Raw genomic sequence first — 24,766 nt, 5'->3', positions numbered from 1 at the left:
TCCCAGCCAGTGACCATTCGACGAAAAGTCGCCCGATCAGATGGGTGGGGCAGCTGAGAGAACCAAGCTCAATCATGTGGGGTACCCCGATACGCCCGACCGAACGGCCGCAACCCTGACCCGTTTGCGGGTGAGATGGGTCACTTTGCGGGGTCCCTGTTTGAGCACCAACTGAAGGAAGTGGCCCTTAGGGGGCCACTCAGATTGCTTACAACCACCTGCTATGCCTTCCCAAGAATGAAGAGTTGGTCAGACAGTAGAGAATACAAACATCTGACCTGCGCCCTAAGATGTCTGCCTAGGGACTTGCCCCCCCAACAGTCTGCAACACGTAATGATTCTTCCAAGAGCCCCCAGCCACGCCCACAGTAGGCCGTACATGAACAAACGAGGCACAGAAGGCTACCACCTGTTAGATGGGTACATGCAAGGGTACAGCTCAAGGTTGTGGCACTGAAACTTAGCGTCTCCTAACATGGGAGCAGAACTACACATTTGGATAGATATGCAAGCGCAGAATTGCCTATTCATTAGTACGTCGAGAAGCAGCCTTGAACAGAAGAGAAAATAATAATGAAGTACAGTGGTCTGCTTAGGCAATACTAAATAATGAAGCCTAGTTCGGGCACAGCTTAAGCAGCCTAATAGGGATTACAAAATAATAAATGGAGTCACACTCGCTAACTGAAGCCTGCACATTACGAGTGCATTGTAGGAATGGGAATTTCAAACCTAACAGCGGAGATTCACCCTGCATATAACAATATTCCCATTGTTTGTCTAGTAGACTGATTCCCAATTCCATCTCCCATTGTGCCCACAACGCTGCCTGTCCTCGCATGAGGGACGTTTGTACAGTATGGTATAAGAAAGAGACAGTGTGTGTGGGTCTATTTTCTGTAATAGTTGTCTGCAGCCTAATTCCTGAGTTACCTGTAGCTTTGGGGGACCCGGGAGGGGCAGTAGGGGTGAGTAAAGCATTGTTATGTCAAGCATCTTTGTTATGTGCTGCAATGAAGCTGTGTTGCATGCCACTGTATCGGAATCCGTATCACATAGTTTGGGTTTGAATGCTATGACTCCTGTTAGTGGGATCGGATCCATGTAGTCCTGTCCTACCGCAAGATAAAGCATATATGGTGGGGGTGGTACCAGTATGCTGCAATCTCATCCACTAATGCCTTTCCAGGCCGTTCCCCCCGCCATATTTTCGAGCTGTAAAATATTTACCTCAAAATAACCCTTCACGGTCCTGCAGTCTTTTTGTATTCTGTTAGTTTATCTCTGAGATCTTTCTGTTTTTCCCCATTTGGGGTGGATCCAATTTATTGCTCTTACTATTTCAGCTCTGTCTCCAGTGTACAAAGTGTGTTGCAGAGATCATGTAGTACTCCAGTTCCTTTTGCTGTTCAAAAGCCTCGTATTATGACCTTAAAGGCCTCCCACATGGTAGACACACATGCGACCATTACAATATTACGCTGGAAAAAGTCTGATATTTCCTGGCCTATTTCCATATTAAATTGTGTATCTAATAATGTATTTGACATGAGTCTCCAATTCCTGTGAGGTATAGTAGTATGTGAAGGGTTAATATAATTTTTACTGGTAAGTGATCTGAATATGTTTTCACTAGGTGTTCAACCATGGTAATCCAAGGTCCTACACCTCTAGAGACCAGAAAAAGGAAAATACCTCTTGTGATTCTTTTTGTACAGGAAGGTGTCCTTTTCTGCACAAAAACAATCATCCTCGCAACACATGCGCCCTTGCACCATGGTACAAGGGTGCTTCCGTTGGTGCATGGCAGCCAGTTGTGTGCCAGCATAGGGAAGAGCATAGGGATCTATCATATTTTTGTAAATATGACGCATCCCTGTGCTTTGAAAGTAATGCAGCATGCCAGAGTCAAATGGCTTGCGGCTCCGCGCTGCATTATTTTCTTGTAAATTTTGCCTCAAGTGTAGAAGTACATACAGTGTCTCACACAACATAAGAGCTATTTGCGTGCCTCTCTCCCACTGTGTCACTGGTGACTTTAGTATCTCAGTACTTTTCTGCTTATATGTATCCGATTTAAATTTTGGGAAACAGTGCATATAACAATCTGCACATTAATCTCCACGAACGTATATAGGGAAGCGGGGCCTTATTATATTTGTTGAATTATGAAATGTGTTGAAGATTCTAAAGTGGAATTCCCAGGTGTTCCAGGGCATAAAATTGCATATGGGGAGAGAGCTCCCATTTGTTATAATCAATTTTTATAATATGAAGGAGGGAAAGGACTGGCCTAATTTAAATGCTCTAAATTGTGCCCTAGACTCCCTAAAGGAGGAGGGTTTTGGACACATGAACCTTAATTTAGTGGGGGATTTTAATTGTCACCTGTGTTCATCTTTTGTAAAGAATTTATCTACTGCACAACCATGCCTGCTCACAGAGGCTCTGCACATGGAGCATACTATGGAAGGGGAGGAGTTAAACAATCTCTTACTCTCTCATAACCTGGTACACATCCTAGACCATTGGTACACTGGGTTTATCTCACATTTGCCCCCGTCCTATACAGGTAGGGGTTCTGCTACTATTTTAGATATCATTTTTGTGACAGCATCCTTGGGCGTGGGCCCTGGCTCTTTTAACATAGAACGTAACCCATTTAGCGACCATAATTCATTGATACTTATGCTGAGGGGGTGGGCAGCCATCTAATGGGTCCCCGAAAGTCTCAGGCACTACTAATTCCAACGGACCAGGGTAGGTGCCTATAATGGTCAAGCGGAGATGCCAAGGCCTTTAATCATAGCCTTTTCTCCTCTTGTCAGCTGGAGATAGGCCTTTGTTTGGATCCCCACACCTCAAGTGAGGACATTTTAAGTTTGTTTACCTCCATTGCCCAGGTAGTTTCTGGCCTTTTAACCACACAGACAGCTAGGCATGACCAGGCTCACCGTTCTTGGTTTGATAGCAAGTCCTCATAGGCTTTGAGGAGGTTAAAGCTAGCTCTGAGGCAGGTGCCCCGGGAGAAAGATAGAGTGACTAAGTGCCGGTGCCTTTACAAAGAGTCACTGAAAGTGTGCAGGCACCAGTTACAAAAACAGGCATGGGAGTATCTAACTAAAGCGGGTGAATTGAGGGACTCAGCCCTATTTTGGAAGATTATTAAGAGTCCCTGCTTTGCGGAACCAGCTAGACCCACCACGTGCCATCATATCATGCCAGACCAGTGGGTTACCCATTTTAAAAAGGTATACAACGCAGGTTCTTTGGTGAAGCCATGGATAGATATACCTCCTAGTCCAGATGTAACCCCCATTAGCTTCTCTCTGGATGCGGTACACTCAAGTATAGAGCTGCTATCGCTATATAAGGCCCGGGACCCCATGGAAGACCTCCAGATCTCTTCCATGATAATATTAAGGTCTGGGCCCCTATATTGACCCAAGTTTTCCATATGGCAGCCTAAAAGGGGATGTTGCCCTCCTGGTCTACCGCTATAATAGTCCCAATTTACAAAATAGGGGATAAGGACAAACCGCAATCTTACTGCCCGATCTCCCTTATCAATGCTGTAGTAAAGGTTCTGGGTCGGGTCCTCTAATCTAGACTGTCCTCGTCCATAGACAATTAGATTTTATTGGACGTCCAATTTGGTTTCCGTGAAGGCATGTCAACCACTGATCAATGCCTCAATTTTTATCTTTTGACATCTTAATACACACTGATACAACCGGGTGCTTTGTATGCAGCCTTCGTGGACCTTACATCTGCTTTTGATCGAGTTAATCGGACTAAGTTGTGGGACATTTTAATTTCTTCGGAGGTTGACCCTTGCATTGTTTATTTACGGATGTATGTCGTTACAACGCACACTTTTACAACGCATGCACTTACAACGCATTTTTTACAACGCAACATCCACTACAACGCATTCCATTACATCGCAGGACACTACAACGCATTTTTAAAAACTACCTTTACAACGCATTCCATTACATCGCATACTACCTTTACAACGCATACCATTACAACGCATAATATTACATTGCATTTAAGGTAAGTATTGGATAGTATAGGGGTAAAAATTACTAATCTTACTCCAGGAGGTGCAACAGTAGGGTAAGTGTTGGATAGTATAGGGGTAAAAATTACTATTCTTTCTCCAGGGGGTGCAACAGTAGGGTAATTGTTGGATAGTATAGGGGTAAAAACTTACTATTCTAACTCCAGGGGGTGCAACAGTAGGGTAAGTGTTGGATAGTATAGGGGTAAAAATTACTATTCTAACTCCAGGGGGTGCAACAGTAGGGTAAGTGTTGGATAGTGTAGGGGTAAAAATTACTATTCTAACTCCAGGGGGTGCAACAGTAGGGTAAGTGTTGGATAGAATAGGGGTAAAAATTACTATTCTAACTCCAGGGGGTGCAACAGTAGGGTAAGTGTTGGATAGTATAGGGGTAAAAATTACTATTCTAACTCCAGGGGGTGCAACAGTAGGGTAAGTGTTGGATAGTATAGGGGTAAAAATTACTATTCTAACTCCAGGGGGTGCAACAGTAGGGTAAGTGTTGGATAGTATAGGGGAAAAAATTACTATTCTAACTCCAGGGGGTGCAACAGTAGGGTAAGTGTTGGATAGTATAGGGGTAAAAATTACTATTCTAACTCCAGGGGGTGCAACAGTAGGGTAAGTGTTGGATAGTATAGGGGTAAAAATTACTATTCTAACTCCAGGGGGTGCAACAGTAGGGTAAGTGTTGGATAGTGTAGGGGTTTTAATGTAATATTATGCGTTGTAATGGTATGCGTTGTAAAGGTAGTATGCGATGTAATGGAATGCGTTGTAAAGGTAGTTTTTAAAAATGCGTTGTAGTGTCCTGCGATGTAATGGAATGCGTTGTAGTGGATGTTGCGTTGTAAAAAATGCGTTGTAAGTGTAGTGCGTTGTAAAAGTTGCGTTGTAAAGGTTGTATACCTTTATTTACTTACATCACTCCATGCTCAGACTACAGCGGCAGTGAGATACACACATGTGGGGGCACTTACAAATCATTTTAACAGTACACAGGGGTGCGCCAAAGTTGTATTTTAGCTCCATTTTTATTCTCGGTTTACATTAATGATCTTGAGGCGGCCGTATTGGCACTTCAGTCGGATTCCCCTAGAGTGGATAGGAGATCCTTGCCAGTCCTACTCTACGCCGATGACGCGGTGCGTATGGCCCGCACGGCTCGGCCTCTGCAGGCTTTAATAGATGGTTTTGTTGCTTTTATGGACAGGCTGGACCTGTCTATTGATATTACTAAGTCCTATAAATTAGTTGCCGGTCGTCGGGCTCTCGGACTAAAAGTGTTAACGCTGGTCACCATATTCTCGCTAAGGTTCCGGTCTTTCCCTACCTAGGAGTGTTATTTGATGACCGATTACAGTGGAGAGCCCTCTTAGATGGGAAGCTTAGTGAGTTGAACAAATCTGTGGGGCTATTACTAGGCCTGGGCGAAGATATTGTTCCGTTCGCGGAAATTGCGATAATTTGACATTTTCGCGTTCCGCGGAAAGCGCGAAAATGTCAAAATTTCCGCATTCCGCAGCTTGGCGATAATTTGTTTCTTGCTCGCGCTGTAAAATAATACATTCTCGCGCGCGCACGATCGCCTATCCTGAATCCCTGCGTTCGCCGACAAGTTTTCTTGATCCGGTCTCGTTCTCCATGAGATGTTGTATTGTTTTTAGCCATTTGCGCTGTCTCGCAACAGTTCGCGCCCGCAGTGACGTCATGCGTCGCGCGATCACGTCTTTCTTCTCGCGAGACAACTGAAAACAAGATGGCCGCGCCGCGAGCAACCACATGGGTAACTTGGCGAGCCGCAACCATGCAGAAAATCTCGCGAACATGCGGGAAAAAAACTTCTGCATCTTCGCGATATTTCCGCGTGTTTGCGATAATTTTTAACATTTTCGCGATAATTTGCGAAAGTGGATTTCGCAAATTCCGCCCACCCCTAGCTATTACCAGCTTTGCTAGCAGACTGGGCTCATGGGCACTGGAAGTCATTTTAAAACTGAATAAATCCAAAGCCATTGCGAAAGTTTTATATGGCAGGGAGGTCTGGTTAGTATGTCTCTTCTCATAGGTTACAGGTGGCGGAAAATACGTTTCTGCACCAGATCCTACTAGTCCCCCAAGCCACGCCAGCTTGGTCTGTGCAGGAAGAGCTAGGGGTTGATTACTTGGTGGACCAAGTGGCAATTAAACCCTTACTCTGCTGGATAAAGATATGGACATGTGAGGATAAGGGTCTAAACCACTTGATCCTATCGGATTGTCTGGCCTTGGAACATGGTAACAAAATTCTATGGGTACGTTATGTAAAGGAAACTTTCCAGGCCATAGGAAGGCCAGACATGTTTTTCGCCCATGAAACTTTAAGCCCTGGGGATGTTAACATCACAAAAGACTTACAGCATACATTTTCCACTGCACTGCGTGAAAATATTGAGCTCAGTAAACCTACTTTGAGGGCTTATGCATTGTTAAAGTCTGTGTTGGGTATGGAACCATACCTTTCTGCACATTCTAGCCCTCATGACAGATTTTTAACTACACGCTTTAGATTTAATCAACTTCACCACCTTTTAGCATCTCCAGCTGGATTTCTTCCTTTAACTCAAAGAGGCCCATGTGGCGGTGATCTCAGGACAAGCTTCACTTTGTTTTATTGTGTAAACTGTTCTCACTGCCAAGAAAATGATTCCTCCAGCCCCTGCTAAGGAGTCTGAAGTTTAGGCAGGCTAAAGTGGTACTTTTCCACTTGCAGTTGTTACCAAATCCTTATACCCTGTGTGCAGTGATAAGCTTTTTGCAGGCAGTTCACAGAACTAGGTTTTCTAGAATTGATTGATCTCTGAATATCCTGCACTCACGAGGCCACTTTTAGCATGAGGGTGTATGTAGCTTTAAATCTTCAGAGTTTTATCAGTCTGTATTGTTTTAAAAGCTGGCGACCTTTTAACAGAGTGTAATGTTTTTTTATATTGTATGATTCTATTATTGTATCTTTTATGGACGTATTTGCATCTGAATAAAGAAAGTAATTATTAAAGTATATAACTCACTAATTCTTCCAAGTACATGCGAAGAGTGTGTCACAGCTTGCAGCTATAATTCACCAGTTGGTTCTAAAAGACTACATATTCCTCACTAAAAATTTCAAATACATGTGTTTGTGGCTGAATACATGAATACTGCCTGGATGGTTGAATTTGTGCAGGGGTAGTGCCTAGGTGATTCTCTAAGGATACAGGTTGTGCCAGGATGATTCCCTGAGTATATGAGAACTCCTTGGGTCGTTCTATATTTGCATAGTTATTGCCTACATGTTTGCATGAGTATATCACTAATATCTGGGTGCTTGGATAAGTGATTGAGTAGTGCCTGAATGATTAGATACGTGCATGACTCATGGCTCAGGAATTCAATACATGCATAGATAGTGGTTGGATTATTAAGGGAGTGCAACTCTAGTGCCTGGATGATTGCAGGAGTGTCTAGATAGTATAACGTTGATTTATAGAGTGCATGGATAGTGCATACATGATTGTTTAAGTACATGCACAGCACCTAGCAAATTGGATGAGTGCATGAGTAGTATTTCAGTGATTGGATGACTACATGGCTGCTGTCCATGTGTTTTTGGTTCAGTGGATAGGTAGTGCCTGTGTGTTGAGATAACCACATGGGTAGTGCCTGTATAATTGAATGAGTGCATCAGTAGTGCCTGACTGATTAGATGAGTGCATGACTAGGGTCTGAGTGATTGCATGAATCCATTGTTAAAGCTTGAGAGATTGTTTGAAAGTAAGTGTACTGCTGGGGGTGATTGTAGTTGTGAAAGAGTATTGCCTCAGTAATTAAATTAGTGCATAGGTACTGGATGGATGATAGGTTTGCTACAATGGTACTCTCAATGTAATTAGATGAGTGCATGAGTAGTGCCTGAGTGTTTGCATGAGTACATGTGTGTCCCTCAGTATTTCAATGACTGCATGGGTTGTACGTGGGTGATTAGATGACTGTATAGGTTCTGCACACGTGTTATAATGACTGCATTGTTACAGCCTTGTTAATTACATAAGTAAATTGTTAGTGTCTGGGTGACTAGATGAATGTATAGGTAGTGCCAACATAGTTCCATGACTACATAATTTCTGCCTGCCTGATTCCAAGAGTAAATGTGTAGTATCTAGGTAAGTGAATAACTCCATGGATAGTGAATCACTGATTTGATGGCTGCCTGACTATTGGCTGGGTGATTGCATGAGTGCCTGAATACTGCCTGACTGACTGTGAAAGTACCATCATTGCTGTTAGATACATAACAGTTGTGACTATATCTCTGACTCAATGGTTATCTCATTCTGTGGGTATCAAACTAACTGTTTTACTGTATACATGCTTTTCTACTGAGCTATGTGTTAGTGAAGTCTAGATATCACTCTCAATATATAATTACATACATGGCTCTCTAGGAGCATACATTGCTTTGTTACTGAGCGTGCCATACATCAGTAAGTTTCTAAAATGGAAAAAAAAGATTTAAAAAAGTTTCAAAGCACAAAACCATTTGTGAAAGGCATACCTTCATCATTTATCAAATACTTCTTCTGCTTCTAAAACATATATTCAGCATTTCTCAAAGAAAAGTTGCACTCCAAATGAAGCTAGCACAAGAACACTTGAGGCATTCTGCACTATTAATCCTCATCAATTTTAAACAAACCATGTTTAAATCAAAAGCATTATCGTAACCATATGCATGACATTTTCATCAGCCTTACTGAACAGTGATTTCTTAATAGATGTACACCTTCAAGCTATCTTTCCAAAAATATATACCTCTCTGCGTCTTTAAGTAAACTCAAATGCCCCACTGTATATATAGCTATGTGCAACCACAAGAACCACATCTCACCATGTACATCTAATAATTGTATCTAACATAACAAATAAAATGAGTTTTTGCTATTTGTATTATACCACAAATCACTCAGCCTAGATGATATCACTGGCCTGGATTAGTGAAATATTGACATAACAAGGGATAAGAGTACTTAGAAGTTTACTACAATTTTCTTTAATTAATCAAAATAAAAAAATAAAAACTATTCTGTTGTAACTCTCAAAATTGTGTTCTATAAATATAAATAAAAAGTCACAAAACATTTTCAACTTTTTTTTCAATTTTTGTATACATACAGGTCAACTCGCATCAAAAGAAGGACATTTGGAAGGCCTTTGCCAAGAAGGTGTGGATCCTGAGTGTCTCCAAGTGGTGCATAATTCACTGCCGGAGTTGATGGAAGGACCTACAATTCTTGACCAAAAATTCAGCAAAAGTCAACCTGGCCAGTCCTCCCAACATGCCAAGTGTGTGCGCCACACCCAGACCCTTCCCAATGGCACTTGCAGTGGCCTATACCCAGCTTGATGATCAGTGGTGAACCCGACAGCAGCTTCAAGGGCATAAGTTAGTTTTTGAATTTTTGCATTGTAAATAACTATTTTTTGTTTAACCAACAAATTATGGCATCAACATAAAGGTGGACACATGTCGAACGCACAAGCGGAGTTCTTGACGGTGTAAGTTTTGCACAAGGTGTATGATGATGTGTTTTGTATTATTTTGAGGAAAATGATACCAATGTATTTCAGATCACTACCAAAGAACTGTTTTCAGCAGACATATACCTGCATAAAAAAATATTAAACATGAACTTGTTTGATGTTATAAGGGACAGTTGTACCAAACAGGCCAACATTTTTAATTGTGTCCGGTGTTATGCTCCATCAGAATTGTTAAGGATGGTACTTTAGCCCTATTACAGGTGACATAGCATGAATTGCTCGTATGATACAGTGGCTGTTCCAAACGTCACAATTGTGTATTAGTATTATAAACAAACAATAGTGAAAATGTGAGCAGCAACAATTACTAGAAACATACAATTAAATTGCCAAAATTTTGATCGAAAACATATCACAAATATGTTTTTGATAATAAATATAATATAAATTATGTTAAAAATGACAGATTTGCATGATGACTTACTCCTTCACAAATGTGAATGTGAGCCATTTATTTAAAATGTACTGTAATGTTGTACCAATTTTGCTTAAAATGAAAGCCAGAATATTTTTAATTTTTCTTCACTATGGTAAAACAAACTAAAAATAATGTAAGATATTTTAGTCAAATGAGTTTTTCCTAGCTCTGTACTAAAGTGGATTAGAGATTTATCATGCCCTAAGTGTTAGCGTATGCTGAAGAATGAATGATAAAATAGCAATAAACCTATTATTGAACATAGCATAAGTAAATACATAGGGTGTGATACATTAATGAGCAACTTAAGTACTTAATCCCTAAAATCATTTTTAACATTTGATAAATACTTAAGTTACTTCAAGTAAGTGTTACCATTAGTAAAAATCCCCAGTCAAAAGAAACATTTTTCAGTTTATATAGATATTTGGTACAGCATTGCAGTAAATATTAATACACGTCGATTCATATTTGTAATTTAAAACATTAAAATAAATCTTTTTTTTGCCTTGTACAGACAACGTACAAAGGGATTTTTGTTTCTAATATTTTTTGTGATATAAGTTCACTATTCAAAACAAAATATCTGAACCATTCAGAGGTGTTAAACAGTTCCTGGAGAGAATTAAAAATAGTTACGAGAAATGATCAAAATTAATATCTGAGCTCCAATGGGAAATAACAAAACTGTGACCAAATGGATTCTGAAGACCTTCACTACATGCAGGAGATAATGATACAATTAAACCAAAGTTTAAAAGCCTTGAAGCAGGTGAAACTTTAAAATTTGGAAAATGTTTTGAGAAATACATTTATGATCAGTTATATTTACACAGATACAATAATATATTGTATATGTCTTTACAGCACCTTTAAGAGCAGGCTAAGGGGATGTGGCCCGAGAAGGTTGGGAAGGAGCTAGCCAATGTGTTTCGGGTGGTGAAACATCTGACACCGATGGACACAGTAGCATGGAGGGTAAGGGGACTGGAACATAGAGCACCAGCTCATCTTCATCTTCAGTGGTCTCCACATGTTACCACCCTAGTGGTGGTGGACCCTACAGGAACGTTAACAACTTAATCCTTGGCCACCACCCAGAGACCCATCTCCATCCTTCCTCTTGCTCCCCCCAGTTGGCTAAACACGGCCCACTAAAAGGGCTGGGGTCTCCTTTGCCACATGTACCTCACCCTCAGCCCCTGTCACACCGGCTGCACTGATTATGTAAGCTAATGCCCTCTTACACTGCATTTCTGTCGGCCACACTGAATTAGTGAAAGGCATGCAGGGCCTTAGTTGTCGATTTGATTCAATATACTTTATTCAGTTTGTTAGAACAACCATACAAGCGTTTACATGAGTTAAAATACACATTTAAAATCAATTATACAATTAGTCACACGTTCCATAGCCATAGAAGACAGTAATGGTAACATATGTTATAAAATTAATACCACAGTATCATACCAAGTTCCATAACCATTCAAAAACAGTAGCTGGTCATATCAACATTATGCGGTCTCACATATATCTTTTCTTGGTCAATTAATAGTAACAATACCTTTCCTGACATTAATTGCTTTTAAAATATATAACTCTACATGATAGCAAGTTCCCAGTTCATTCAGTGCAAAAAGCAAATCCATAGCAGCATGATGCGATCTTACATTCTTTTTTATAAAAGTGGTTTCAGATAAAAACATCTAATATACAAATAAAATTTACAAAAGAGCAAAAAATGCACAGTGTTTTCTTTAGAAGATTCATCACCAGGGCAAGGGGTAGAATCCAAGGGGCATGTTTTCATAACTGGAAATGCGACTAGGTGATGTACTATGCCTAATCTCAGTCTAGTCAGCACATAACGATGTGAGGATTTATTCATTATAATCAAATAATCTTGTAATCCTCTTTTGGATTCAATTGATTGATAAAATGTAAAACTTGATTGGTTCTCTATAATACTCTTACGATTCTCTTTTTTGCTTAACAAAAATGAATACTCAATTTCCTTTTTGATTAAGGAGACCACTATACCCGGGTTATCAGAGATCTGGATATTAAATAACTCGCTGTATATATCCATAATATATTTTAACCACTTGATACGTGATTTTTTCTCGAGGAGTAAACAATATTTAATGATAGATCTAGTAAAAACTGTCTCATCTTTAGCCCCTATCGATCTCCATACCAGGAGTAGCCGCATAGAGGTTAAATCTGCTAGGTATGTTAGATCCACCTCCCGATGTATTAGTTCATTAGAAGCTGAGGGAGGTAGGTTTAGGAGACATTTTAAAAAGGCATTTTCTTCTTGTTGTAGGGCCTGGCTGCAATGATATCCCCATAACCCAGCACCATATATGGCTGTAGTGACATATCTTGCCTTGTATATTGTCAGCATTTTCATTATGGGGTAATTACCTAATTTAGAAGCAAATCTAAAAACCCCATGTGCTTTCTTAGCCATCTTGGAGCTAACATTAGATAATTCCTGATTCCCTTTCCCATACGTTATTCCTAGATAGCAAAATGTTTTAACCGTTCGAACTGGGATGCTATCAACATAAAAGGTTTTGCATTCCGTTGTTTTGGTGCCACATATCATGGTGAAAGTGTTTGTTTTATTAATTAGCAGTTTTCTTTCCCCTATGAACATGCTAAATTTGTCCATGAGTCGTTGTAGGCCGACTGGGGTCCTAGACAGTAGTACCGGGTCATCTGCATATAATAAAATCTATATGGGATTGCCAGATATTAACGGTGCATCTGCCTTCTCCAGCTGCAACACTTTATCAAACTCATTAATAAAAAGTGAAAAAAGTAAGCGAGCAAAGACACAACCTTGGCCAATGCCACGTTTTACTTCAAAAATTGGAGTGCACTCTCCCTGTTGTCCATATCTCACTTTACAAGATAGCGTTTCATAAAGCCTTGCAAGAAAATAAATAATGCCTTTAGGTGTCCCCAGCTTAAGTAAAGTAGGCCACAAAATGGTATGATCAACTAAGTAAAAGGCACTACTTAGTTCAGCAAAGCATAGGCCTATTCTCCCTTCTTTAGCATGTGTGTATTTGCCTATTAACAACTCTAGATTAATACATTGTTCTATAGTCCCTAAACCTCTTCTAAAACCATATTGCACTGGAGAAAGTATATCATTATCATTTACCCACTCTTCCAGTTGAAATAATAAAACTTTACTCATCACTTTGACGGATGAATCTAAAAGTGGTATGGGACGGTAGTTTTTAGCTTCTGACCTATCTCATTTTTTATAGATGGGGACAATAACTGACTGACCCCATAATGGCCGCTTGATAAAAAAACCCTTGTGAGAATTGGCACCCACAAATCGGGCTCAGCTTTATATACATCAACAGGTACTCCATCAGGGCCCAGAGTTTTCCCTCTCCTACTGCCCCTCAGTCCTTCCTGTACTTCTTCCACTGTAATATTTAATGGTATGACATGCCACTCACTCTGTTTTGGATTAGGTGCCATGGATGTATCAACACCCGTTGGATTAAAAATACCCCTAAAATGTGTTACCCAAGCTTTGCTTGTAACATGGGATAATAATTGCGGGAGTGAATTATCCTTCAGAAACAGCATATTTACAATATCCCAAAATAGCTTAGTATTTGCCGTATTTGCGGCCATGGAGAGTTTGTCCCATGCTATTTCTTGTAGCTCCCTTTTCCTAATATCAAGGGCAAGTTTATAATTATATCTTAGTTTTTAAATTTATACAGTGTCTCCCTTCTTGCATTGTAGGGCTTGTTTCAGTTGTTTTAATGCTTCAGTGCAAGTATGGTCGAATCACCCCTTACTTTTTTTCATTCCCTGCCTATTGGAGCTGTTAAAATCCTGTCAATAATAGTATTAATCTTTGTTAAGTTAGCAATCAGCTCCCTAAGGTCTACATCTTCTTTTAAACAATAGGTAATCTCATTGTTATATTTTAAAACAATTACATTTATAACTTTTTGAGGTTCCACCCCATCCCATCTGAATCAGGTCCCATTGGTTCTATGTGGGGCAATGTTTACTACTGTACCTTGATGCATTGTCTTTTGGGGCCGCACATTTGAAATCACATAACAATACAATCATGATCACTTAGTTATAATTGGGCAACCCGTGGGGTATCGTACATGTAGGTAGCATTAGATGAGATTAAAACATGGTCAATAATCGAATTAGCATACTTCTGAATAAATGTTGGTATCAGGTCCCCGTCAATATCACAATATCACAAGCACACTGTAATATTTCAAGATCGTATTTAGCAATCACTGTGTTTAACATTTCCCCATATACATTGTGTATAAAGCGTACAATCGTCCCCTTCGTCATTCTTAACGCCACAAACATGAGTAGCTGCCAGGGAACATGTTTGGATGTTAAAATCTCCAACCCATATAAGTACCACATCATTAGTAATAGAGTTTATAATGGTATATAGCCCTTTATCCAGCTCAATTACAATGTTACTCCGGTTAGTGTCAAACACATTATTATAGCAATTAATCACACTCACATCCCTCCCTTCTTTACAGTGCAGCCATATAATCTGTGAGTGTGCCCGAATTGTAGCAACTTTTTTAACAGTTACTGGTAGGTTATTCGAGATGAGGGCTCTTTCAGCGCTTGATGGTACAGCCTCTAACAAATATGACGAAAATCCATCTATACATATTGGGTCGAGGCACCAGGTTTCTTGCAGGCAAATTACGTCTAACCCATTAATAAAATCTTGCCATCCTAATGTGTCTCGTTTACTCACAAAGCCTGCAATATTCCAAGTTGCTATTTTATAGCCATTTCTTATACTGCTCTCTGAAGTAGCAGTTGGGGTCTCCAGGTAACTATTTGCATCCCTATTTATATAATTTAGTTTATTAGGAATACTTTCTTCGTTTATAGTAACCTCTGAAGCTCTATCGGGGGGGTAACTACCACTTGTGATACCATGCAACTGTTAATATCACAAAAATCAATTTGAGAGCCATCAGCAATTATGATATCAGATAAAGCCCTATCAGTAAAAAGCATCCACAGCTTGTTGAATTATTCGACTGTCTGCTATCCCTTTTCCAGTAAGGTTAGAATCACTACTAGACGGATAGAAACCCTTTTGTCAGTCGATATCTTGAAGATTTCTCAAGGCCTGGAATCTATTTGAAATCGGTCATGCATATTGGGGGTGAGTGGACATATCAAAGTGTGCCCCAGGTTTTCTGTATCCTCCTTCTAACCTCATTTGGGTTAAATGCCTATAAAAAAACAAGGGCTAATAGGGATATACTCTGATCATGTTGCCTAGATAAGCCTACTCTATCTAGAGTAATTCTTGCCCATCTTGGATTTTTAAAATGAATGGTGATACAATCCTCTTTATAGGTCTTACGTAAGGGGTCTATCCAAATCACCCTCTGCAATAGTAGTATTTGATCAGCTCCGTCCACTGGAAATCCGCTGTTCTTATTTAACCAATGCTCTACTCTGTTCTTTAAGCTATCATGGGACTCCTTTTGTTCTGGCTGCAATGGGAGTATATTGACTAACACTTCCACATAGGAGCAGCATTCAGGTGGAAGATTTATAGATACATCTACTCTATTGTTAATATTATTGGCCCTATTCTCCTCCCTTACGGAGTTTATAGTGTTTGGTGTGTCCAGGCCCGATCTATACACATGGGTGCTGATTCTGATCCTGGAAAAACCGGGTACGAACCGTCGGTCGGAGCGTTTTCTCCGTCCGACTCGTACCCGGGAAAAAAACAATACAAACATGGAAGTACGATTCGCACGGAAACACCATTTCCGTACGAGTCGTACAAAACACCGACCGACGAAAATATACATACAAATGTGATCCGGGGAAAGCGCTGACGTGACGTCGGGACGCTTTCAGGCAGCGTTTCACGAACCAGGAAGTACGATTCGAACCGACAGCAGTCCGGACGGCAATATTTTTACGGCACCCAAAAAGTGCCGGAAAAGCGAAGTACGCCGCGAAACGACCAGATTAGGGGGCCCGGTATGCGCCGTACCCCCCCCCCAGCACCCGTGAGTACGCGCCGACCCCCCCTCCAGCCCCCGTGAGTACGCGCCGAACCCCCCCCAGCCCCCATAAGTATGCGCCGACCCCCCCAGCCCCCGTGAGTACGCGCCGAACCCCCCCCAGCCCCTGTGAGTATGCGCCGAACCCCCCCAGCCCCCGTGAGTATGCGCCGAACCCCCCCAGCCCCAGTGAGTATGCGCCGAACCCCCACCCGTGTATGTACACCCGTGTACGTGTGGACCGTACCCCCACCCGTGTATGTACACCCGTGTACGTACAAGTCGTACCCCCACCCGTGTATGTACACCCGTGTACGTGTGGACCGTACCCCCACCCGTGTATGTACACCCGTGTACGTACAACTCGTACCCCCACCCGTGTATGTACACCCGTGTATGTGCGGACCGTACCCCCACCCGTGTATGTACACCCGTGTACGTACGAGTCGTACCCCCACCCGTGTATGTACGGTGCGTCACACCGTACATACATGGGTGGGGGTACGACTCATACGTACACGGGTGTACATACACGGGTGGGAGTACGGTCCGCACGTACACAGGTGTACATACACGGGTGGGAGTACGACTCGTACGTACACGGGTGTACATACACGGGTGGGGGTACGGTCCGCACGTAAACGGGTGTACATACACGGGTGGGTGTACGGTCCGCACGTACACGGGTGTACATACATGGGTGGGGGTACGGTCCACACATACACGGGTGTACATACACGGGTGGGGGTACGGTCCGCACGTACACGGGTGTACATACAAGGGTGGGGGTACGACTCGTACGTACACAGGTGTACATACACGGGTGGGGGTACGGTCCGCACGTACATGGGTGTACATACACGGGGGGTTCAGCGCGTACTCACGGGGGCTGGGGGGGTTCGGCGCGTACTCACGGGGGCTAGGGGGGGTTGGCGCGTACTCACGGGGGCTGGGGGGGTCAGCGCGTACTCACAGGGGCTGGGGGGTCGGCGCGTACTCACGGGGGCTGGGGGGGGTCGGCGCGTACTCACGGGGGCTGGGGGGGCGGCGCGTACTCATTGGGGCTGGGGGGGTCAGCGCGTACTCACGGGGGCTGGGGGGGTCGGCGCGTACTTACGGGGGCTGGGGGGGGTCAGCGCGTACTCACGGGGGCTGGGGGGGTCGGCGCGTATGCGGGCACATGTCTCCATGGTTGCTCTGGGAGTTCGGTCCGTACGGTGCATTTTCCATACGGTTGTAACATCGGACTCACGGGATGGATCGTACTTGCGCGCTCGGACTTCACTTTTCACATTTGTACGTAAAATCGTCCGGGGATGTGTCAGACACTTTTTCCGACCCGAGGACGTGTGGGGAAATTTTCCAAATGCGATTCGTATGGACTTTTTCCCATACGAATCGTACTTGGCAGTTTGTACGCTACTTGTACGATTCGTACGGTAAAAAGACCGGATACGAGTCGTACGGGGAAAATTTTTCCAGGATCGGCACCATGGTCTTGATTTGCCTCTACCTGCTGTCTTTTGCTGGTGTTATTTATTAATGTTGGTCTCCCAATTATTTCCTTTGAGGTTGATGGATCATTTATACCCCTTAGTACATCCCTTTTTTGTCATTATTCAATCCCTATTTAAAGGGTCAGTTATTTGTGATAATGAACCAATTGCGTCTTCCCTTGTTATATCTATCCATTTTTTAGTATTAATGCTTATATCCTTAAACACACCACTAATCTTAACAACTTCTGTGAAAAATGTATTGAGTTTATCATTAATCGGCATTAGAATTTACTCTATTTTGCCTAGAATGGTATCTGTAATTTGTGTCATTTGTGCATTTATAAGCAGGTTTTGCTCAGTTGGTCTTTTTCCAGGCAATGGTGGTTAGTCTTGTGCCAGCTCTCACAGTGGGACACTTCACATTCTGACTGGTTTCCATCATTACTTTCCTACCCCCTTTCTTTCTCTTTGGAGTAGGTGTACCATTTGGCGTTTGGGCACAGCGGGTGTCAGCTTGTACTCTAGGCTCATGATCTAGCCCAATTACCAGGGCTTCGGGGGATCCTTGTCCATGAGTAGGAGTTAGATTTTCCAGAATGGTACCACCTTCCATAACTAACCCAGTATCATCTACTGGAGACCCTCCCAGCGTTCTTCCTAGCCCAATATAGAGAGACGACGCTCAGTTCTATCTATTTCATCAGTAATTACACTAACTGCAAGTACCAGAAAAGAGTCAATGGTTGCACAGGGAGTATTAGTTGCAGGAGTTTTTGCCAGTGTCTTCTTATTTACCATCTTGAGGCCTTAGAGTATTTATATTCTAATATTAAAGTGTAAGTGCTATATAGGGCCTTGAGTTAATTTAGTAAAGTGCAAATGCAAGTGCAATATGGGGCTTTGAGGTGATAGTATTCGAATAGTAAAGTGCCAATGTAAGTGCAATATGGGGCTTTGAGATAATTGTATTTGAATAGTAAAGTGCCAATGCAAGTGTAATATGGGGCTTTGAGATAATTGTATTTGAATAGTAAAGTGCCAATGCAAGTGCCATTGGGGCTATGAGGTAATTGTATTTGAATAGTAAAGTGGCAATGCAAGTGCAATATATGGCTTTGAGATAATAATATTTGTTAGACCTGGCATCATTGGCATGAGTCTCACCTCCATTTTTTTTTGTTTGCCTCCTCTGTTTACGATGTTTTTGCTGGTTTATTGCTTTGGGCCCTGTGCCACTGCTGATCAGTGCCACAGTGCAAGTGCTCCCTATGTTAAATTGTTACATTGATTGGTGTTACCATGATTGGCTTGGTTGACTTACTGTTCAGACCCTAGTCTAGTGCACTGCGTGTGCCAAGGGCATGTAGGTTGACTGCTGCTGGTGGGCTTGCAGCACTGGTTGTGCCACCCACAGAAGCAGCTTGTAAAATGTGTCTCAGGCCTGCCACCGCAGCGCCTGCGTGCAGTCCCTGACTGCCATGTCGACTTGGCAAGGAAACCTACTTGCCAGTCTCTAAACCTTCACTTTGCCACATTTCAGACACCTCTATGGTAGGCCCTAGGGCAGGGTGCATTGTTGGTAAAAGGTAGGTCATGCACTGATGTGTGTGGCATGACCTAATAGTGAATTACAGCCATTTTCGTTTTTCACTATTGAAGGGCTACCTGCCTCCAATAGGCCAGACTGGGCAGACTGATTATTAACCCCATTATAATCTATCTGACTCAGGGAGCATGGTAGCAGGTCGAGTTTAGTATCCCTGAACTCAGAATTTAATAACACACCCTTTAGGATGGATGGTTTTTAAATTCTGTGTTTGAAAATAGCCCTTTTAGAAAGTGGCTATTTTCTTGTCCAACTATCCACCGGTCTCTGCTGGTTTGGTGTGTGTGTCAGGGGCTGGGTGGCTCCAGAGGTCTGAATGAGTCAGTGTGGGGTGAATGAGGCATTTACACATAGAGTGAGGGAAGAGTAGCCTGCCCTGCCTGACACAATACTGGCTCCACCTCCTGCTGGGCGACTGATAGCCCTGCTCCTGCCAGTGACAGTACTGGCTCCGCCTCCTGCTGGGCGGCTGAGGACTCTGCCCTGCTCGGTGAATAGGCCAGGTGCCTCTGCCTGCCAACACCCACAACGAACCTGAGATGATGGGAATTTCCCTGCTTGGACAAAGGGAACAAAGGAGAAAAGGGGTATAAGAGAAGGACCCCCGAACCAAAGACTCAGATCACTTCTGACAAGGAAACCTGTACCAAGGACAAGAAGCCTGCTGATCTAAGGACTTGCCTCCCCTTTCTGCCAGAGTGCTGTTCTGCTGTGGAGGAACCTGAAAGCTGCTTCTTTATTTTTGCCAAGGAACAAGGAGAGAGGAACTTGGTGTGTACTCTCTAAACGCTTGCTAGGAAATCTCCAAGGGCTGGAAGAGTGCCAGTCTCCTGTTGAAGTCACAGGGCCAAAGGACTTCACCATCTACTGAATTGCTGGAAAGTGTTGTTTCCAGTACACAAGGGAAAACCTGCAGTCTCGACGCCGCCAACGCCGCCGACGCCGCCGAATCCAACTCGACATCGTGAGTAACGGCTCCAGTGTCCCGAGCCTTCGACGCCGGCCGCCGGGCCCGATCGACGCCAGCAGCAACGCCAGTGAGCAGTAGGTATCGGCCCCGGCTCCAAGTGACCCCGTCTCGACGCCGGTATCGACGCCAGTGAGGAGTGAGTATCGGCTCCACCTCCAAGCGACCCCGTCCCGACGCCGCTGCTGATCGCATCGACTCGACGCCCTTCTCGACGCCGTGAGCGCTGCTCCGGCCCGACATCCCTCGACGCCGCTGCAGATCGACCCGACTCCGAGGCACGATCGACGCCGACCTCGACGCCGACCTCTCGACGCCGTGGATCATCGTTTTCTTCATTTCTCAAGGTACTGTACTTGTGGGGTCTGTTGCAACTCCAGGCTCGACGTAGCGCTCCTTGCGGTCGACGCCGAACCTTGGGAATCCTGTAGACCCGACGTCGTGTGACTCCTGTGGGGGTCACATTGTTGCCAAAGAACTGTGTTTCAGAAGAATACCTAATTTTGTTGCTAAAGAACTATTTGCCAAGAAGAAACCTTACCTGAACTATCATTTTTCCTTCCAAAGAGTATTTATTAAGACTGTGGTATATTTTTGTCGTTATTTGGTCTTGTGCTAAGCCTTATATAAAAATACTATTATTATAATAACTTCTGTGTCGTGTCCATCTGTAGAGTATTCACTTTATTACTGTATGTGGTCATAAATGCTTAACACACTGCCTCTGAGATAAGCCTGTCTGCTCTGCCAAGCTACCAAGGGGCTAGCAGGGGTTATCTGAGTGTGTAATCCCCTTGCCCTGACTAGAGTTGGTAGGTCCCTATTTGTCAGAAGTGTATACCTCTGCCAACTAGAGACCGCCGGTTCTAACAATATTCAAATAATAAGGTGCCGGTAGGAGTGCAATATAAGGGTCTGTTCTATTATAATCACTATCACAGAATAAAACACAGTAGTATCCAGCTAAAACATCTAATGAAATCACCATAAGAGAGAACGACAATTTTAAAACAATATTAAAACAAGTCACATTAATGCAGGATAAGAACAACAATGTGCCTTGTATACTTTACATTTCGTCAAGGTTTGCGATATTTGCTCTTCTAGAATACTTGAATGGTAACCAAAATCAACCGCTATCCAGGTCTATTAGAAAATTAAGTCTCATTTAGTCAATATGATCGATGAGGGACTAATAAATCCTCAGATTATATATATTCCCATTATTGTCCAGGCACAATAAAGAATGATTAATGGCAGGTGGTAACATAAAATCAACAAATAATTTGCTGAATACTGCCTCTGTGGAATGAAATAAACGGGAACCATCTGTATAATGCAAAATCTTACCCACAAGACATCAAACTGGATCAGAACAAAGGGGGGGGGTGGCCCTGCCCTACCTCTGTCTGCTGCTGCTGGGCACAGACAAGCCCGTCCTTGGTTCGGGCTCGCCCGTGCGCGTCCTGAGCTGCGGTAGACCTGAGGATGTTTAAGTGCACCTCCAGGCATGAAAAGACAATGTCGTTGGCGGCCTGCATTGCCTACAGGGGCTTGTGGTCTCCCCGGTGCCTGGTGCAGCAAAGTCAGGCTCCCGCGCTGCGGGAGGCCCGAGGATGTTTAAGTGCGCCTCTGGGTGTGAAAAGACAGCGTTGTAGGTGGCACACCAGCCGCGTTGCCTACTGGGGCTTGTGGTCTCCCCAGTACCTGGTGCAGCAAAGTCGGGCTCTCGTGCTGCGGGAGGCCCGACGATGTTTAAGTGCACCTCTGGGTGTGAAAAGACAGCGTTGTTGGTGGCACGCCTGCCGAGTTGCCTACTGGGGCTTGTGGTCTCCCCGGTACCTGGTGCAGCAAAGTCGGGCTCTCGTGCTGCTGGAGGCTCGACGATGTTTAAGTGCGCCTCTGGGTGTGAAAAGACAGCGTTGTAGGTGGCACACCAGCCGCGTTGCCTACTGGGGCTTGTGGTCTCCCCGGTACCTGGTGCAGCAAAGTCGGGCTCTCGTGCTGCGGGAGGCCCGACGATGTTTAAGTGCACCTCTGGGTGTGAAAAGACAGCGTTGTTGGTGGCATGCCTGCCGAGTTGCCTACTGGGGCTTGTGGTCTCCCCGGTACCTGGTGTAGCAAAGTCGGGCTCCCGCCTTAGTTGTCAAATGCAACAAATGGTTGCATTTCTGGATATCATTCACAGTTCAATGTCTGACATGCAGAGATCACTTCGAAAAATAGCCTCTTCAATCACCCTAGCCTCCTAAACAGCCCACCCTTTTGGCCCTACTCAGGTCCCTTCATCAACCCAATTCCCAACTCCCACCCCAAGCAAAAGCATAGTCACGTCTTATCAGGGACCACTCCAACAGACACACATGTACACAAACACATGAACAACATACACACACTATTGACAATACACCGAGAACCACCAAAACGACCTATATACCCAGAAACACTACCGCACCCACAAGTACCACAACCACCACACCCAGAACCTCCGTAACCACCACCACACCTATAACCACCACCACACCCACAACCACCAGCACACCCACAAGCATCACAGCCACCACTACACCCACAACCACCAGCACACCCACAAGCACCACATCCACCACCACATCCACAACTACCACCACACCCACAAGCACCACCACACTCACATGTACCACAACCATTGCAACCACCTCAATAATACACTCATCAAATTAAACACTTTCACACAAAAGCACACCTACACCCAAAACAACACCAACCAAAACCAAATGGACATAGTCAACTGAATACCAAACACCACCAAATAAACACACATCCAAACAAGCACTACATACACCAGACTAACATGCAACTGCCAAATATACAGACACACGCATATTATGCACTCCAGCTCCCTCTACCTCCAAAATCCAATCCTCTCCCAACCCTCCTACCCTTTCACCTTCTCCCAAATTCACCCCTTACCTGTCTTTAATCCCTGTCAAACCCAAGCCCACCCTTCCCATGAAAGATCCTTGAGGTGTCTGCTCTGTGCCCAATAGATGCCCCTTCCTGAGGAGGGTACCCTTTGGCAGTATGTTTAGGAGGCAAGCTATGGGCTACAAACCCACAGCCTGTTGGGCTTGGATATCATTTAGTTATTCTTTTATGTTATTTTTTTAATACAACTGTGAGAGAAGTCTCTCATTTATTAATACAAAGATTTCAATTTGTCCTAACATTATTATTCATTTACAAGTCATTGATTATTTAAAATTTTGATAATAAAAATGTGAAATACATAATCTCACGTTTAAATACAAAAGGTTTTTTTTCAAATTACATATCCGTACAGTCCAAGCAAATTCTGTACTGGATATTAAAATGTTGGTGCAAGCATTCATTGTGATAGTGGTTACTTACACTAAATAAACCAATATGTTTCTATTTTCTTTTTAAGTGTTAATATAGGTGTGTTTTTATAACTTGATAAGTGATAAAAATAAATTTAATAAAATACACGAAATGCACTAGATAAGGGGAAATGTTACATTTATAAATATATGAAATGATATAAATGTAGAACTAACATTGATTTTACATTTATTTGAAGATTTTTTTTTACTTTGTATAGTGCAATTTCTAAATTATATTTAATATATAATATTCCAATAATGTGTAATACATATGTTTATAATGTGATAGTTTGTGAAAAATAATTGAACACACCTGCATAGACACATTTTGAATTTTTGATTAATGTCTATTTTTGTTTTTGTCCATTATCATGAGGCAGCTTGCACCAAATTTGAAAATATAATAAAATTATACTTGTGTGTTTCTTTAAATTTCTTAAACAACAACATTACACACATATGCATTACACATTAGTAAAATATTGCTTGTAAGAGAGATTTCAAAATGCATGAGTCAATAGCTACTGCAACCAGACATTGCAACAGAAACAAGTAAAAACGAATCTTACCTTCGATTCCGGTGATGACGGGGTTGATTAGCTCTGTAGTCAAGTAACAGCAGCACAGGAAGGGCTTTAATGATTGGGTTTATGTTGGAAACAGAAGTGTCACTACCTTATCTACCTTCAACACAGCCAACTCAAATGTGGAGGTTTACCTCCCACAGTTACATCAGCGGGAAGGCAAATTGTGATTGGCCCGTCGAAAATGTTGACTGGACTCCCTCTAACAGCCTATGGGGCCATCGAAGCAGGCATAATATTCTGACAGAGATGGTGGCACTAGGACAGACTATCGCCCAAAGACCTGCCAGCATCTAAATTGAGCGCGCTGACCCGCCAGTAGGCGGATGGAAATACCAACAGAAAAGCAATGACAGGACCAGATCTGCCAAAATCGAAATCAGGCCTATAGTTTTCATCATCAAACTTTGACACAAAGAAAGAGAGATACAGAAGAAGGAAAAACATGATAAGAAAATTGTGAGAAATGGAGAAAGCAGCAATGAAAATGAACATTGAAGGAAATTAGTCCTTTCTTCATGGTCACACCAGATTATTTTGCCTTTTG

The sequence above is a fragment of the Triturus cristatus genome, chromosome 4_2 (assembly GCF_964204655.1).
Source record: "Triturus cristatus chromosome 4_2, aTriCri1.1, whole genome shotgun sequence".
Taxonomy (NCBI): domain Eukaryota; kingdom Metazoa; phylum Chordata; class Amphibia; order Caudata; family Salamandridae; genus Triturus; species Triturus cristatus.
The sequence above is the reverse complement of the archived record's forward strand: the minus strand, read 5'-3'. Positions refer to the sequence as shown.